Here is a 15,830-nt window from a genome sequence, read left to right as displayed (position 1 = left end):
TCTATCTGCATACAAAAGATAAGGAAGCTACTTAAGCAAATTCATTTGAAGTTAAAAGAAAGGGCTTTTCTGATCTTTAAACATAACAAGATTTATTACATATCACAATTTAGATAGATTACAGAATCACCTAATTGCAATGTTGTGTCTTTGGAATATAAGTATCCTGATGTTTTTCTTGTCACTGAAGTATTTTAAATACTTCTTGATTCAAATGAGTTATACATTTTTGTAAAACACATATAAGATACAGATAATGGGCCTGATTCTCATTACATTGGGGTCCTTCACAAAACTCTGACAATGTAAAGGCTGATTCAATAGGTGTACATGTAGTGTATGCCCAGTTTAGGGCCTCTCTACACAGCCAGCATAATATAACTGGCCATTCATGTAAATGAAAATCAGGCTCTGTCTGTGTAATGCCTTTTAATGTTTCTTTGTTTTTGTTTTAATATTACAAAGGGACAGAAGCACCACTACAGTAAAGGTTGAGACTAGCTTATTGTTTATTAATCTATTATAGCTTTTTCTTTGAGTTAATTCACCTTCTTTCTGCAGTGTGCCTGAAATGGGAGTTTTGTGTAAACACATTACTATTGGAACTTTTTTGTGTTATTACAGCCCCAGAAATATATATACAGAAAGCAGAAATATAACATTTCCTTTTTTTAAAAAGGTAAAAATCTGTCAATTATATGCTAGGGAGAACTACAAATTTTATTAAATTTAATTCCAACTCCACAGTTAACAGAAGCTATTTTTTAAAACTTTTATTCTTTGGTGTTTGACATAAAGGTAAAGAAATTATATTTTAATTGAAACTGAAGTGCTAAAAGCTGCTCTAAAGTTACAGCAGTTTCAGAACTCTCATTAACTAGAATAATTATTTCCATCAAATAATATCCCAAGAAACTGAGTTTGTTTCTTCCAATGATAAAATATTTCATAAACATAAAAGAATGCTTCCAAGACCCGGTAAGTCAGACAAATGAGAAGATTTTTACTCATAAAGTTAACTAAACAATTTCAAAAACGATATGACATCACTCAGATTCTTTTAAAAGATTTATGTAAAGCTGTTTTGCAGTATCCCATGAGGGTAAGTTCCCTTTCTAAAAATCAGTTTACTATAGTTAAATAAGCAAACCAATCAAATATTAACTGGGAACATCCCACCCAGGAAATTCTAAAAAGCATATTAAGGGAGGATGTGGACTCTTACAAATATTTATATTTTCAATAAACCCATTTACGAACCCACAATAAGCCTGGAGTTTTGTGTTGTTATTAATGAAGGTGTCATCATCCCAGACACAGGTAGAGATTTTATGGCAAATAAAAGTTCTAAGCAAATTATCAAGGTAAGACCATATAAAATACTGTAGCTGTGCCAAAATCTTAGTGATATGTCTGTGTAAAGTATTTCTTATCTAATAAAACAGAGGACTGGAAACCGAGGCCTGGATCCACAAAGGGATGTAGGCATTGCAACACCAAGCACAGTGCCTAACTTTTTATTGCCTAGAAAAATCACACAAACAACACTGTGATCCATAAAGCCTGAGTTAGGTGCGTAGGCTCCCATAATAAATGGGGGAAGAGAGCTCCTTAGACTGAGATCCACAAAAGCCAACACACACGGGGAGGAACCGCCTAAACTAGCCAGTGAGAGATGCTAACGATGATAACACCTATATCTGCTTGGTGATCCACAAATGGGAAACCATTTTCTGGAGTTAGGCAATTTGAGAGCCTAAGCAGTTTCTTGCCGAGTTAGGTGCCTGCCTCACTCCACACAAAATGGCAAGAGGTGATGGAGTAGGTGGGAGAAAGAAAGTATCACTAACCCCATTTTACAGATGGGGAACATTGGAAGGAGGAGAGAGAATATATGAGAATGACTCTATAATCCAGTGGTTAGGGCACCCATGTAGGAGGTCAAAGCCCCAGAATCCAGTCCCCCTCCTCCAAACACTCTAATTATTTATCCATACTGGAACAGCTTCAACAGGAGAGACTGAGGGAGCCCCACATCAGAATATCATACAGCTCAGTGGTTACAATGCTCTCCTGACAGGTGGGAAAGCTCTCCAATTCTTTATTCCTCTAAGGCATGGGGGGGAGGGGAATTACACCTGGGTCTCCCACACCTCAGGTGAATGCTCTAACTACCAGGGCAAACTAAAGTGGGCAGTGGGGTAGCAGCACCACCATCTCTCCATCCAGATTTTGAATGGATCTCATCTGTTAGGCAGCCTCTGAGCCTACCTACCAGATCAGGCCCCACACATCTTAGGCAGGCAAATGTCTATCTTTCACCGGTTTGAGGATCACTCTGGGACTTAGGCAGGAGACAGGTGTCTGCACACCTAGAGTGAGGCAGTACTGAATGTGCCCAAAGGCAGAAATTTAGGAATTGAGTGAGTTTAGGTGCCTACTAGGCTCAGAAGTTTTGTGAATAATAGTGGAATCTAAATCTCACATTTAGGTGCGCAAGTCCCTTTGTGGATCGGGGCCCAAGACTTCTTAGTTCTGTTATAGGATCTGCTACTTACTCATTCCATGACAACGGTTCCCAAACTGTGGGTCATAACCCCAAATGGGGTCGCACCAGCAGCAGATGGGGTCGCAGCAACCCTTAGTATGTGGAGGGTGCAATTTTGCTCCGCACAGCATGACCTAGCACGTATGATGCATGCAAGGTCAGAATGTGCAAAGAGCAAAATGACATCCTCCATGCCGGCTGGGGTCACGGCAGGAAACTTCATTAAAATGGGGTCGTGGTGACAAAAAGTTTGGGGACCCCTGTTCTATGATCTTGAAGAAGACACTGAACCCAACATTTTCAAACTTGGGTGCCTAATGTTAGACCCCTAAATAAAGCTTTGATCCACCAAAGCAGATATGCCTGTACTGAACTTTAAGCACAAGCTTAAATGTTTTGTTGAATCAGCACCGGATGTCAGTACTACTTTTGTTTTGTTTAAAGAGGTATCAAACTCCCACTGACTTCACTAGCAGCTGTGGGTGCTTTGCTCCTTCTGAAAATCAGGCCACTTATTTAGATTCCTATATTCAGATCTAGGGGACTAACCTTAGGTATCTAGACTTCAAAATTTCAGTAATAACGTCTCTGTGGATAAATTTTTTCACATGTAAAATGGGGATAATACCCACGTTTCAAAAGGGCGTTGCAAGACAAATAATTAATACCTATAAAGTTTTTCAAGGCCCTCTAGGGGAAGGCAAAAAATATAATTATTGATAACCTCATACTCTGACATCAAACATGACTATTTGAAGGAAACACAGAATGACCTCAACGTACATGCCTCATTCTATTAATGTGGTCAACAAGATTTAATTAGAAATGTCCTTAAGTCTCTCTCAGGATCATGCCCTGTAGCAGTACTAACGCAGACACATTTTTACTCTTGAAAGTGTTCTGACAGAGCGGGCTAAGATTACGCAGCCATTCACTGAATTTTATCTGGTAAAAATAAAAATAAATCCAAATAAATATTAAAGTTTCATTTTTAATAAAATGATTTGGTTCCCTGGATTTTCATCAGATGAAGCAGAATGTCATTCAGTGACTGAATTAAGTGGAAGGCACTGTGACATGCACCATAAGTGCATGACTGGTATGAAATGTCTCCATGAACAAGGAAAGAAGGAAGAATTGATAAGTGATGCTTACAAGAATAATGTTATAAAATATCAGCCCTCCCAACATGCATGGACATACATAACTTAAATATCCCACACAGATTAGAAGGGATGGTGCCAGATTCTTAATCATACCTATAATTATTAGCACGTTAGACATCCTGACACAGTACATCAAATTAATCTGTCAAAAGAATTTCCATTCCTCACTACTCATGTCTATGTTGGTTGCAGAAAGAAGTAAAAATATTTTAATGCAAGATGTACCTATTCTAAAACATTTCCCCACCCCCAAGTGAACCTACTTCACATTTTGTTTGTGAACAATTAAAAGGTTTCGGTACTCCGTAGATTGGGGTTTAATTTCCAGCTCTGCCATAGACCTTATAATATTATGTGCTATGATGCAGGGAGTAGTTAAACTGTTGGAGAACCTATGAGGCTAAGCAACTCTGCCCTTTCAAAAAGCAAAATTCTTTTTCTAAGCATAGGAGCCTTGGAGATTGCAACTGGAGCCGCTAAACTGCCACAATCACTAAAATAGTTAGGAGCCTACTGCTAGGCTAGCGGGGTTTCCAGCCCTCCCTGAATTATCCTGTGACCTGTCCAGATCCAAACTGGAGGGAGAAGGAAAAAATAGCCAAGGGAAATGCAAAGAAAGCATGTCTTGCCAAAAGTGCATTTACAAAAGGGGAAATATCTATCCTCCTTTATGGAGGCAGAAAAACTGAAAGGGCATGATCAATTCAGCAAACGTGAGCTGGAGAAAAAACACACACACACACACACACCATCTATGCACCTATTTTTCAGGAACAAAATATAAGTATTTCCAGTAAAGTATGGATTATGATTTAGAAAGCCTTGTTCTCTAAATAGGAACCCAAATGAACAGATTCCTATTTCCTTGCTCCTCCCCTCTGCAGAACCAACCACTCCCAGTGTAGGGCGTTTATCACAGGTTAAGAGAGAAAATACGAGGGAAGACTGAAAAAATTGGGTTTGTTTAGTCTGGAGAAGACTGAGGAGGGACATGATAAAAGTTTTCAAGTACATAAAAGGGAGGGAGAAAAATTGTTCTCTTTAACCTCTGAGGATAGGACAAGAAAGAATGTGCTTAAATTGCAGCAAGGATGGTTTAGAGTTGGACATTAGGAAAAACTTCTTGTAAAGGTAGTTAAGCACTGGAATAAACTGCCTGGGGAGGTTGTGGAATCTCCATCATTGGAGGTTTTTAAGAGCAGGTTAGACAAACACCTGTCAGTGATAGTCTAGATCATACTTAGTCCTGACTTGAGTGGAGGCAAAGACTAGATGACCTCTCGAGGTCCTTTCCACTCCTACACGTCTATGATTCTATACCCACGGCTACCCCGATGAGTTATAAAAGCCCTTAACATCTATATTGGAAAGACTTTCTGCTGTTGCTGCCCCAAGACGATGCTTAGATGGGACAAATGATGCATTATGACATATTTGTCATGTCCACAAAGTTATGTAAGAAACTGCCCACTATTTAAGGCTAGAGATGAGACTGCTTTATTGGTGTTCAATAACAGAATCCATCTCAGTGGAGTACCATGAGATATGTATACATATTTTTAGCACATAGCACAATTTAACTACAAAGAAACCAGATGGAGAGCCACTCCTAAACTATGAGGCAGCTTATACAACAGTGGAAAAGCTAGCTATTTTGTATATGAGGAGAATAAACCATTTATATTTGAAAAAAAGTATCTTCTGCTGTCAACATAACTTCTGCTCAGTTTCACTGTCCTCCTGGGGTTCTTCCCACTTAGGCACCGCTGTACTTATTATGCTGACAGTTTTTTGTCATTTGGATAACTTACAAGACAACCACTGCCACAAACACTGCAACAGAAGAGTTCAGAAAATTCTTCATATTTTCAACAAGTAAAGAGAATACAATTTTTGTAGACAGTCTGATCTCAGAAAATTAATATATGCAGTATTAATAGTATTAGTAGTCATTTTTACAGTGTCAGATATATATAAACAGCAATTAGTAGATAGAGTAATCCATTTTCCATTACACAAATTACTTAGAATGTAAGATGGCAAGTTAAATTTTTAGTTCAATAATTTAGATAAAGGGTGCAAAGTATTAGTGTTGAAATGTAAGTAGGATGGCAATTAAAGAAAAAGGTTTTAAGGAAGAATTTGAGGGAAGAAAGGAGTTTGGCAAATGAGTGGGAAACTGTTCCAAACAAATGGCCTGCATGAGAGAAGTGTGAAGCTGAGAGTGAGAGAAGGCAGGATGGATTCAGGGGCTAGAGTGGTAACAGTGAAGTTGCACATGACTAAGACTTCTTTTTGTTCTCTTCTGATCCTTTTCTTCTTTCACACAGGTGATAGAAAATGGCTTTTAAAGAAGCCAAACAAACAAATTGTATATATAAGTAATTACTTCTTACTATTAATAAGAATGCCTAACTCTTATATAGTACTTTCTATATTAGAAGCACTGAAAATATTCAATGGAAACTAAGTTTGAGGGCATTTTTGTATTGAACAATTTCAAAATATTCAGTTGTCTGATACAGCATCCTTTAAATGTCATGTTTTGATTTCTTGAATTCTGAAAAGGAGAGAAAAAGAGACGCTTATGATAGATTTGCTGTGCTTATAAGGATCTTTTGGGAAACATCAAATGTAACACCAAACACATTCAAGCACACAGCAGTCTCTCTGTGAACACCCCAGTTGCCTTTTCAGTTTCATCTTTGCTACTGCTACTGTCAGTGAAAACCTACTTGCAGAACCTGGGGAAGTGCATAATTGAGTTCCCTCCAGAACAATGGATGAAAATGAAGCAAATGACCATCAACTAAAGAATTAAACTGACATACAATAAATAAACTGGGGGGAAAAGAAAAACCAATTCTAACCTTTCTGTTCTAGTTATCTTAGAAGTGGTTTGTAATAAAAGTAGGTATAATATTTTCAGATTGAGATGAGCTAACCAGGTAGAGTGTGTACTTTCAATAAATTTCAATATTTTAAATTAGACTTAAAATAAGCTTCAGACAGATGGGCTATTTCTACTACAATACATTATTTTCTTATTTATCTGCAGACACTCATTCAGTTTTTGGACCAATAAATTTATAATCAATTTCAAATTTTGAAAGGTAGGTGAAATTGGATCTTAGTCTTCTACTTGTTAAACTATTGTTCTACCATAGATATTTTTATATCAGAAACTTTGCACATATCTCTGTCTGGGCATTCAATTCTTTTCTGTTTTGCACACTTTTGCATAAAAGGGTTTTCTAACCGAGAATGTATTTGGGTGTACAGCGGGCTACTGTGTATTCAAAAACTCCATAACTCTACCTACCCATAGAGATGCAGAGAAACTGATTTTTCAAGAATATTTCCCAAAGAACTACCACTAAAAAACAACATATGCCGTGCTATCGCAGAATAATGGTAAAACACACACATGAATGCCATAACATAATTCTCCAGTACTGAAACAATATTTCTAGATCAGTGAAATACTTCCTTGTTACATAAGCCAACTATCATCCTCTCTCATTAACCTGATTTGTTAATGGTAACATTTTTTTAGCTTCATATGGAAAGGTTCAAAGTTAACATCATGATGGCTTGAATCCTGGGGACAGAGGTGAGGCAGATATCCTTTGCTACAGGACACAGTACTTTAGCAAGAAAAAGCTAGCAAACAGCCTAAGAGCAGAGTCTTTTCAAGACTCTTGACAAGACTGCATGGCACATAATGAGGTATCAGAGACAGCACTTGAGACCATAGTAGTCACACAGATAGTGTATGTTCAGGAATAAGATATCCTAATAACCCTCTTTAGCCTTCCAATATCATCAAAACTGCAGTTATGACATTACAATCACAACACCTTGTGGGCAAAATATATCTGTTTTGTGATTGATTGCTATCTGATAATTGATTAGTTCACGATGCCTTAACAATGATACCTAAAGGAACAGATAATTTCAGTGTATATAAAACATTTTTCTTTTAAATGAGATATTTTAACAACAAACCTTTGTCTCATCTTTCTGAAATCTGAAGTTTAAACTGCAAATCAACCCAATCTCCCTGGAAAACAGAATGAAAAGAACATGTCACAAAATTACCATGTTAAAGCAGTTAAATATCAGTAAAACAATCTGGAAAAAAAAAAACTATGCTCCAGAAAGAAAGAGAACTATGCTCTAGAATCTATTCCAAACCTAGCTGAAGATTTAGATTAGTTCCAAAATGTTACTTTTTGATATTCATTTGCTTCTTTCCATTCATAAACACTCCAGTTTAAAACTAAAACATATGCTACTTAATGTTTATAACCGTATTGTGTTAAAGCTTCATAATTTTTTTTTATTATTTGTAGTACAGTAGCAAGGCCTCAATATAAAGGAATAGGGCCCTATTGAGCTATGTGCTATACAAACATTAAGCAGGAAGACAGCCCCTGTACCGAAGACCTTATGCTCTAGGCTTATTCCACGACATGAGCTGCAATAATCAGATAAAACAAATGAGGGGGGGGGAAGTTGCCACCTGCCTAACAATTGTTAGACAGCAGTGTTTTGTAGGTTTCATAGCAGCGATAAGTCTTCAGGAAGCATCTGAAGGATAGTAACATAGTGGCTTTATGGATTTTGTCAGGGAGGTTTTCTTCCTCCATGAATGAGAGGTGATAGAGAGGAATACAAGTAGGTGCTCAGATTAGTGACCTTTCCTCTTTATTCCAGAATCACCTAGGTGTTGCCTGGCTTCAGCTTTAGACAGCCCATCCCCACAAACTGAGAAAACGGCTTTAAAAACTTACTCTCTTTCACAGAACTGAATTATTTTTATTTTTAAACAGTATGATGCAATTTAGTTCATACCTTCTCCTAGGCACAGATGCGTCTCAATTTCCTTCTTTGGGAATGCTCAGCCCATAACCTAGATCCTCTCCCCCTACACAGACATTCTTATCTTCCTCATATCTGGATGGGGTGCTGAGATATAAACAAGAGTGAGTCAGCAAAACTCACTTAACATTTTCCCAGTAGCATCAATACCTTAAAAAAAACGTAGGGGTGCTTCAAGCAAACACTAAAAGCCTGTTACATTGCTGTTTAAGTTTGATGTAGAGGAACTGTAGAGTTCGGTGTCATCTGCATACCGCTGGCATTTCAGCTCATTTCTCCCCAACTCTTCCAACAGCTACTTATAGATGTTGAATAATATGCCCTTACAAGACTTTACAGATGAAGGCTCTGGTAGCATACTAACAACTATCTGTAACAACCCTCGGTATTTGGTCTGAGAGAAAGGACTTAAACATTCTGAAATGTCTTCAGTACATCCCCAGTTTCTTGGAACTAGTGATGAACAAGCTCAAATTGCCTCAGGGAAATCCAGCATATTTATAGATTTACTTGCCTTGTCATCCACAAAAGTAACAAATACAGCTGCATGTCTTGGCCCTAAGCCTGTCTGTGAGGGATCCAGCACAATGACTGCTGAGGAGTGATTTAAGAAGCTGAATTTTTTGCTAACATCTCAGTAAGTTTAAAAAGGGAGCTCTTAGAAAACGAAACAATAGCGTATCAGGTCTCTAACGTAGATGGTTTATTTCTGGATTGGACAATTCTGTGTTTTAGGGTAATAAGTGATTCCCCCATCTAAGGATCTGTTGACAAATCTTTGTCAGTATGAGCCTCAAGCATTCTCTACCACCTTTTACCACTCAGGAAAGGAACGAGCCAGTCACAGGCGATGGCCCTGACTGCAATTAGCGTATCCATTAGTACTTTTGTTGTGCATGGGCCAAATTCTGGGAAGGAAGGTATTGGTTTTTTGCCCAATCTCTTGGCTTCCTGTTCTTGGTTGTCTCTGAGACCATTCCAGATTGTGATAGATCTGGCTATTTCCTGCAAAATCCTTGAAAAAAATTACTGAATTAAGTTTAAGTATCTTTGGAGTTCATTATATTAAGTGCCAAGATTATATAACCTCTCTAAGGGGGAGATGCAATGTGAATCCTGGGAAATAGTATGAACTTCAGAAAACTGTATTGAACATGACAGACAATGGGGTTTTGGGACAAATTGTCTTGTAATTTGCTTGGGAACCTGTAGGGGAGATGAATGCAAATTTCCCTCCTCCAGTGATGCAAAAGCCCAACCTTCTGAAGATAAGCCCTGAGTATAAAACCCATTGTCTATTGATTACCTGTTCCTGGAATCTGAAGATCAAAGGCTCAAGCAGTCTATTTACAACACAAGCTTTTCATTTTGGACAATAGGTCTTCATACATGAGAAATAAAGATGTTTATGAGCAAATTGCTTGGTGTATATTATGTAGCTAATTTCATAAAACCTTTATGGGTTCTTTCAGAGTTTTTTCACTTTTCCCTGCCCCTTCCTCCACAAAAATTGGAATTCTTCAGTCTGAGGAAAATTATAACATTGTACAAAAGTAATAGATGGATTTGTGCTGTGTATGTACTAGTATAAAGAGTGACATCTACTGGTAAACAATAATATTTAACATCACATTTGTATAGTCAATAAAAGTTACAGTAGAAAAAGCTTGTTGTGACTGCAGCTTTTCACAGGAAGTACCTGTGAAACGAAAGCCCCCCTCTCAAATCTGACAGCCCCGTATCTTTCCACCCGAGCAGACTGCAGAGGAAGCACCTCAACTGACCCCTATTCCCCACCCACCCACCCACCTCCAAACCCCTCTTTCTTCTCCCCCAGGCCCACACTGAATGCCAGGCACCCCCTTACCACCACCACCCCCTTGTGCAACGTGATTCTCCCACCCCACCTCACCCCGATAGCGGGGCGGGCCAAGCGCTTGTCTCCCTGCATTCCCGCCTTTCCCCTGCATTGAAGGGGACTCACCATTCCCACCCTCCGGCTAACGCTCCCACCTAGGCAGGGGAGAAGGGGAGGGAATTTAACACCGTCCCCTGTTTGATCTAAGGCAAAAACTCTCCCCTTCTCCCCCTAAGGCCGACCCGCGAATTCACTCTAAACGGCCCCTCCCCCCCCAAGGCTGGGGCGGGCCCTCCACCAACTCCACACACCCCGAAGGGCGGGGCGGGGCGGGGCGCGCACTCCGTCTCTCCCCCCCTCGCGCGCGCGCGCGCGCGCACACGCACGCACACACAGCCTGGGCGGGGCGCACGTATTCCCTCCCCCTCCCCGGTTAGGGAGCAGCAGCCGGCACCGCCGACAGGGGAGAAGTTCCTCTCCCCACACCACAGCATGACCCGCTCCCGCCCCGCCAAGAGTGTCTTGCCCCGAGCTCTGGCGGGAACGGCAGAGAGCACCCCGGCCCCCGCTCACATGGCGCGCGCCACTTCCGGTGGGAGACGCGACCAGCCCATGCCGTGTGAACGAGCTCGACCCTCACGTTAAGGGAAGCCGCACAGCACGAATGCGCATGCGTTGCGTACAACTCGCCCCCTCCGAAGGGGGCGTTGGTGTTGCCAAACGCTGCGCACGCACGCGGCGGTATCTCAGGAGTACGCCTTGCCGGGAGTAGTGCCGTTATACATATGCTTCAAATCGAACTTTTTAACGCAGGCGCGGTGGCCAAGTGGTAAGGCGTCGGTCTCGTAAACCGAAGATCACGGGTTCGAACCCCGTCCGTGCCTGAGTGCCTCTTCCCCTAAAGCGACGGGGATCTTCCCACCAAAGAGGTAGCCGGGACATTTTTAGGGGAGTTTGGTGCACGGGAACCTCAAATGAGATGAAGCTTAATACCGTCCCAGCAGGACGTGAAACACAGTGTTTTCAGACACCTCCTACTGTGTCCATCATCTCCATCACACTGGTACTACATGTCTACACACACACTGCTGTCCCTCAGCATGGTGAAGATGCTCTACTCTGAAATAAGTGAGCTCGTTTGTAAGCAAACAAAAAAAACCTTCGTGAGCAGCAGTTGGTACCTGTGTGGACAGGAGAAGTTCACCCACCAATACGGCACTGTCTGCACCTGAGCAATCTAAACTTTCCAGACATAAATGGTAGTGCAGACATAGCCTAATCCATCCCCCTGCTGCTGCTTACAGCGGTGCAGCTGCATCAGAACAGCTGTGCCGCTGTAAAAGCACTTTAGAGTAAACATGGCTTTCTTCACGCCTCTGAGTGACTTAAATTGTGCTGACATAAGCTGTAGTGTAGACATGCCTTTAAACCATATCTATACTTACAAGCTTACAGCTGGTGTAGCCAAGTTATGCCAAGGGGAGAGCACTTTCCTGTCAACATAATAAAATCAGCTCAAAGAGCAGCGGTAGCTACATCACTTATGCCAGCAAAACTCATGTCACTCAGGGGTGTGAAAAAAACACAAAGTTTTGCTGACATAAGTGCTAGTGTAGACATGACCTTAGTCTCTGTCACTTTCCCTCTGGTTCTTGTTCGCCCCAGGTCTATATTATATCTAGGCAGTTATATCTGTCTCCATCTCTGTTTTCTCCCTTTGGGTATAATGCTTTATTTTACACTTCAAAAATATAAAATAAGTATTTTATTTACAACTGTATGGTCAAAATACATTGTTTAAAATGACACAATAAATTTAAGAAATTAAAGATTTGAAAATTAATTAGCAGTTCACCATTTATTGTTTGTTTACATTTTGCATTTCCCCCACCTTGGACAACTAAACTAATCTGGTCAATATCACTTTTGGTTTGATCCCTTTTACCTGCATGTTCTCAGACATTTCTACAATGCTGTTGTCTGACTTCACAGTTTTTTTCGAGTCATATTAGATTTTTTCCAAATCATAGTAGGTCATTGTAAAACTTGTTTTTCACTTAGTTGGTAAATATGTTTGGTAGACCAAAAATAATAATGCATCCTACACTTTGATTTAAAGAACAATAGTTATCTATTTATTTTACATTTGGCTCTTTTTGCAATGGTACTTTTACTGTGTCATGCAGATAATCAAACCAATTAGAATAGTTATATATAATCCATGCTGTGTAAAATACAGCCTGAGAGTTATCCTTTTGCACCCAATCTAACCTTTGTTTATTATGAACAGAATCAATTATCATTGCCGGCATGGATTGTTAATATTTAATATGCAAGACCTAATCAGATGAATGCTGATGATCCACTTGATGGCCTACCTGAATGTAGATAATAATGAGGATATAAAACCATTAATAAAATGAAACAAAAATCTCTTTTTATCATGGTTTAATTTTCATCTGAAGACTAAAACATGATTTTTCGTTATACAGATCTTTCATAAACAAATTAAATTTTGTATGTAATCATTAAATAAATTGTGGCATTATTTTGATAAAATGTTAAAAAAGCAAAAATTATATTGCAGACTTGCCACCTTGCTGTTGTACTTTTCTACATGTGAAATACAATGAAAATTATTCCCAAGTGGGAACATTTAGACTGCTAATAGAAAATCACATTGGATAATGAAATGTTTACTTAGATTACTCCAGTAAGGGACTGTCTATATCAAATGTATATAAATTGCTTATTCTCACTAGTGTCTGATATCAGTTGGAGTTTTTGTTGCAAAGGAAATGCAGGATTACAACAATGAAATGTTCTACAGTGGATTATCTTCTTTAAAATATTTTTAAAGTTAGCTGTAAGACATTCAGACGTAATGTCCCTACCCTTCTCTTTAGAGCATGATGTCCACAGCTACTTTCAGACATTAACCACCAAATGATGAGATCCATAAATCCAAGATATATCTCTTAATTCCCTAAAGCATGTTTTGCATTCATTATAACCTTCAATAATAAATCTAAAATAGAATTGCACAATATGATACAGTGTTTGTTTAAATACGTTTTTCCTGAAATAACTGCATAAAATGGACAAGCCTATCACAATGGGTACATGATATCCAATATCACTCACCATCTAGTATAAAGATACTTTGTGGGTCTATGTACACTCAAATTAAAAATACAGAGCCAAATCCTGTAAACCTTACATAAACTAACCTCCTACTGCAGACATTGGTCATTTTGCCTGAGTAAAACCTGTAAGGCAGGTCCCATACCTGTTCACTTGAAATTATATATTGATTTTGTTTTCGAAGGTGATCTTCTAAAGTCATAGCAGAAATGTAGCTATTGTAGAATATAAACTGAAGTACTACAGCTGTAGTTAAGACATGTGGGTATAATGTAAAGAAAAATATTATGGTAGACTTACTGCAGTCATCATGTCAGACTGAGCTCCTCTTTAAAATTTGTCATGCTATCTTTTTCTTTATATTTGAATGGTTCTTCCAATTGAATGGTTCTTCACATTCTACTAGGAAAGGTCCCTTGATATCATAATCTTTATTTCTAGTATGATTTACCTAATATTTTCAGTCCCTGTCAAAAGAAATATTTAAAAATTCCTAAGACATAAAGACTCAGTCCAGCTCCCGTTTGAGTCAGGAGCTTTGTCATTGACTTTATTGGAAGGACAATCGGGCCCTATATTAAGATAGCAGATTTTTAACCTTAATAATCCAGTATCATATTTAAATAGCTTCTTCCTTCATATGCTGTATTATATTGCACTATGCAAGCTTCCCATAAGCTGGAAAGGGTGCCAGTAGCCAATTCAGCATTATATGCCCCCAACCATGCTGACACTCATGGATTGCATTGGATGGAGCACATAGAGGTACTGCTTTTTTTTTTTTTTTTTTTTTTTTTGGTGGCTCCATGCTTTACCTGCACTGCATCTCTACTGGTCTTGTGAGATGGGGAGGGGAAGAAGGGAGTTTAATGACTGCAGATGATAATCCCTCACAGATTTACTACTTTGTTCCTTTCCACACATTTCACATTGAAGGAGAATTCTGCTACCATGCATTACACTTCCATAAGTATTATGCAGCATGAGTAAATGGATAATCCGTTTTTTTGTTTGTTTGTTTGTTTGTTTGTTTGTTTTCATGTATTTAGTTTCTTTATTTGATATATCTTTAAAATAAATATGATTACTACAGAAATTGTCCTGGGCGCTGAAAGGGGCACCAAACAAGAGTCCAAGAATGGTTCACTCTTTAAAGTCAAGCTTTGTTCTCTTAAAGAAAAAAAAAAAGAATGCATACAAGAAAATGTTTGACAGATCAGCATAGTATTAAGGATTTATACCAGATTGTTGTCACTGATTTTCATGAATTGTAAACCTGCTGTGGGAGGAATTATCTGATCCATGCTTCTGCCAAACATAGTTTTAATCCGCACAGTTCTTTCCTTATATTTTATTTGGCTACTGTGTACCTTTTTCTGGATTTACAATCCCTAATAGGCTTTCTAGTCATCTCTTTAGCAGACAGAACAGATCATTACAGTAACTCTGAATTTGATTAGCATTAAATGTGGAACAAACAGTATTCAGTTGAAACAGCAGGATCCTAACCTGTGTGCAGTAAAACCCAGATATTAGGTAATAATAATGTATGTAAATAAAATTGCTTGAAACTAGCAAATATTTCCTCAAGCAGGAAGACTACTACACTGATAAAGCAGCATTAATGTGCATCAATGCTTTGGCTGTGCGCAGCCCCATGCCAAGCCTCTTTGTAGGCTCCTCTAATTTGCACAGAGCACAAGGAAGGGGGCCGTGAAAAAACTGAGTACAAGGGGTTTGCCTTGCCAGGGTACTCCTATATCTATATACTCATAAAAACACACCCAGTCAGGACTTTCCAGCTGCTATATAATTTATGAAAGATTGGTGGAACTGTGATTTTTCCATTGATGAAGAATTCAGGCAGCCAACCAGTACCCTGTATTTCTCACTGAGGTCTTGCTGGCATGTACACATGTGCAGTCCCAACAGGAACTCAGCACAATAAAGGTTAAAATAAAATTTAAAACTGTAATTAAGAGTTGAGTTAACTTAGATTTTTTAAGCAGTATGCAAACAGGTTTTACAGCACTATTCCCATTAGGCTAACTTCTGCCCTTGGAAGTATATAGACAGCTGTCAGTAAAGTCAGTGGGGGGAATTTATTTCTGTGCTGGTACCAAGGCCAGCACAGGGACGAAGTGGGTGGTAATGCGTCTCCCTTTTCTCAGGTCTTGTAATGGTTCAGTCTTGAGTACAGTTGACAGCAGGCTGAGTGCTATCCTATAGT

At 39.1% G+C, this 15,830-nt stretch overlaps 1 long non-coding RNA gene and 1 other non-coding gene across 5 annotated transcripts in view; one reads left to right on the top strand and one right to left on the bottom strand.

Moving 5' to 3' along the window:
* The window catches only part of LOC137155213 (uncharacterized), a 72,106-nt gene extending 60,998 nt beyond the window's left edge, over nt 1–11,108 (bottom strand). The window contains exons 1-5 of one of the 4 annotated variants that reach the window (XR_010920386.1): nt 10,583–10,678; nt 9,905–9,979; nt 8,572–8,685; nt 7,723–7,777; nt 6,186–6,274 (exon numbers count right to left, since the gene is read on the bottom strand). This is a non-coding gene — a long non-coding RNA (uncharacterized lncRNA). Of the gene's footprint in view, nt 1–6,185; nt 6,275–7,722; nt 7,778–8,571; nt 8,686–9,904; nt 10,093–10,582; nt 10,679–11,029 lie in introns of those variants that run through there. The other 3 variants (XR_010920387.1, XR_010920384.1, XR_010920385.1) reach the window with 3 other exon arrangements.
* Nucleotides 11,109–11,268: 160 nt separating this feature from the next.
* On the top strand, nt 11,269–11,340 carry TRNAT-CGU (transfer RNA threonine (anticodon CGU)). Its single transcript has one exon. It is a non-coding gene; the product is annotated as a tRNA-Thr (tRNA).
* The last annotated feature ends 4,490 nt before the right edge of the window (nt 11,341–15,830 follow it).

This window comes from Emydura macquarii, unplaced genomic scaffold (genome assembly GCF_026122565.2).
Source record: "Emydura macquarii macquarii isolate MOO-44397 ecotype Brisbane River unplaced genomic scaffold, CSIRO-AGI_Emac_v2 contig_1348, whole genome shotgun sequence".
NCBI classification, from domain to species: Eukaryota; Metazoa; Chordata; order Testudines; family Chelidae; genus Emydura; species Emydura macquarii.
This window is presented reverse-complemented; position numbering and strand designations above follow the sequence as displayed.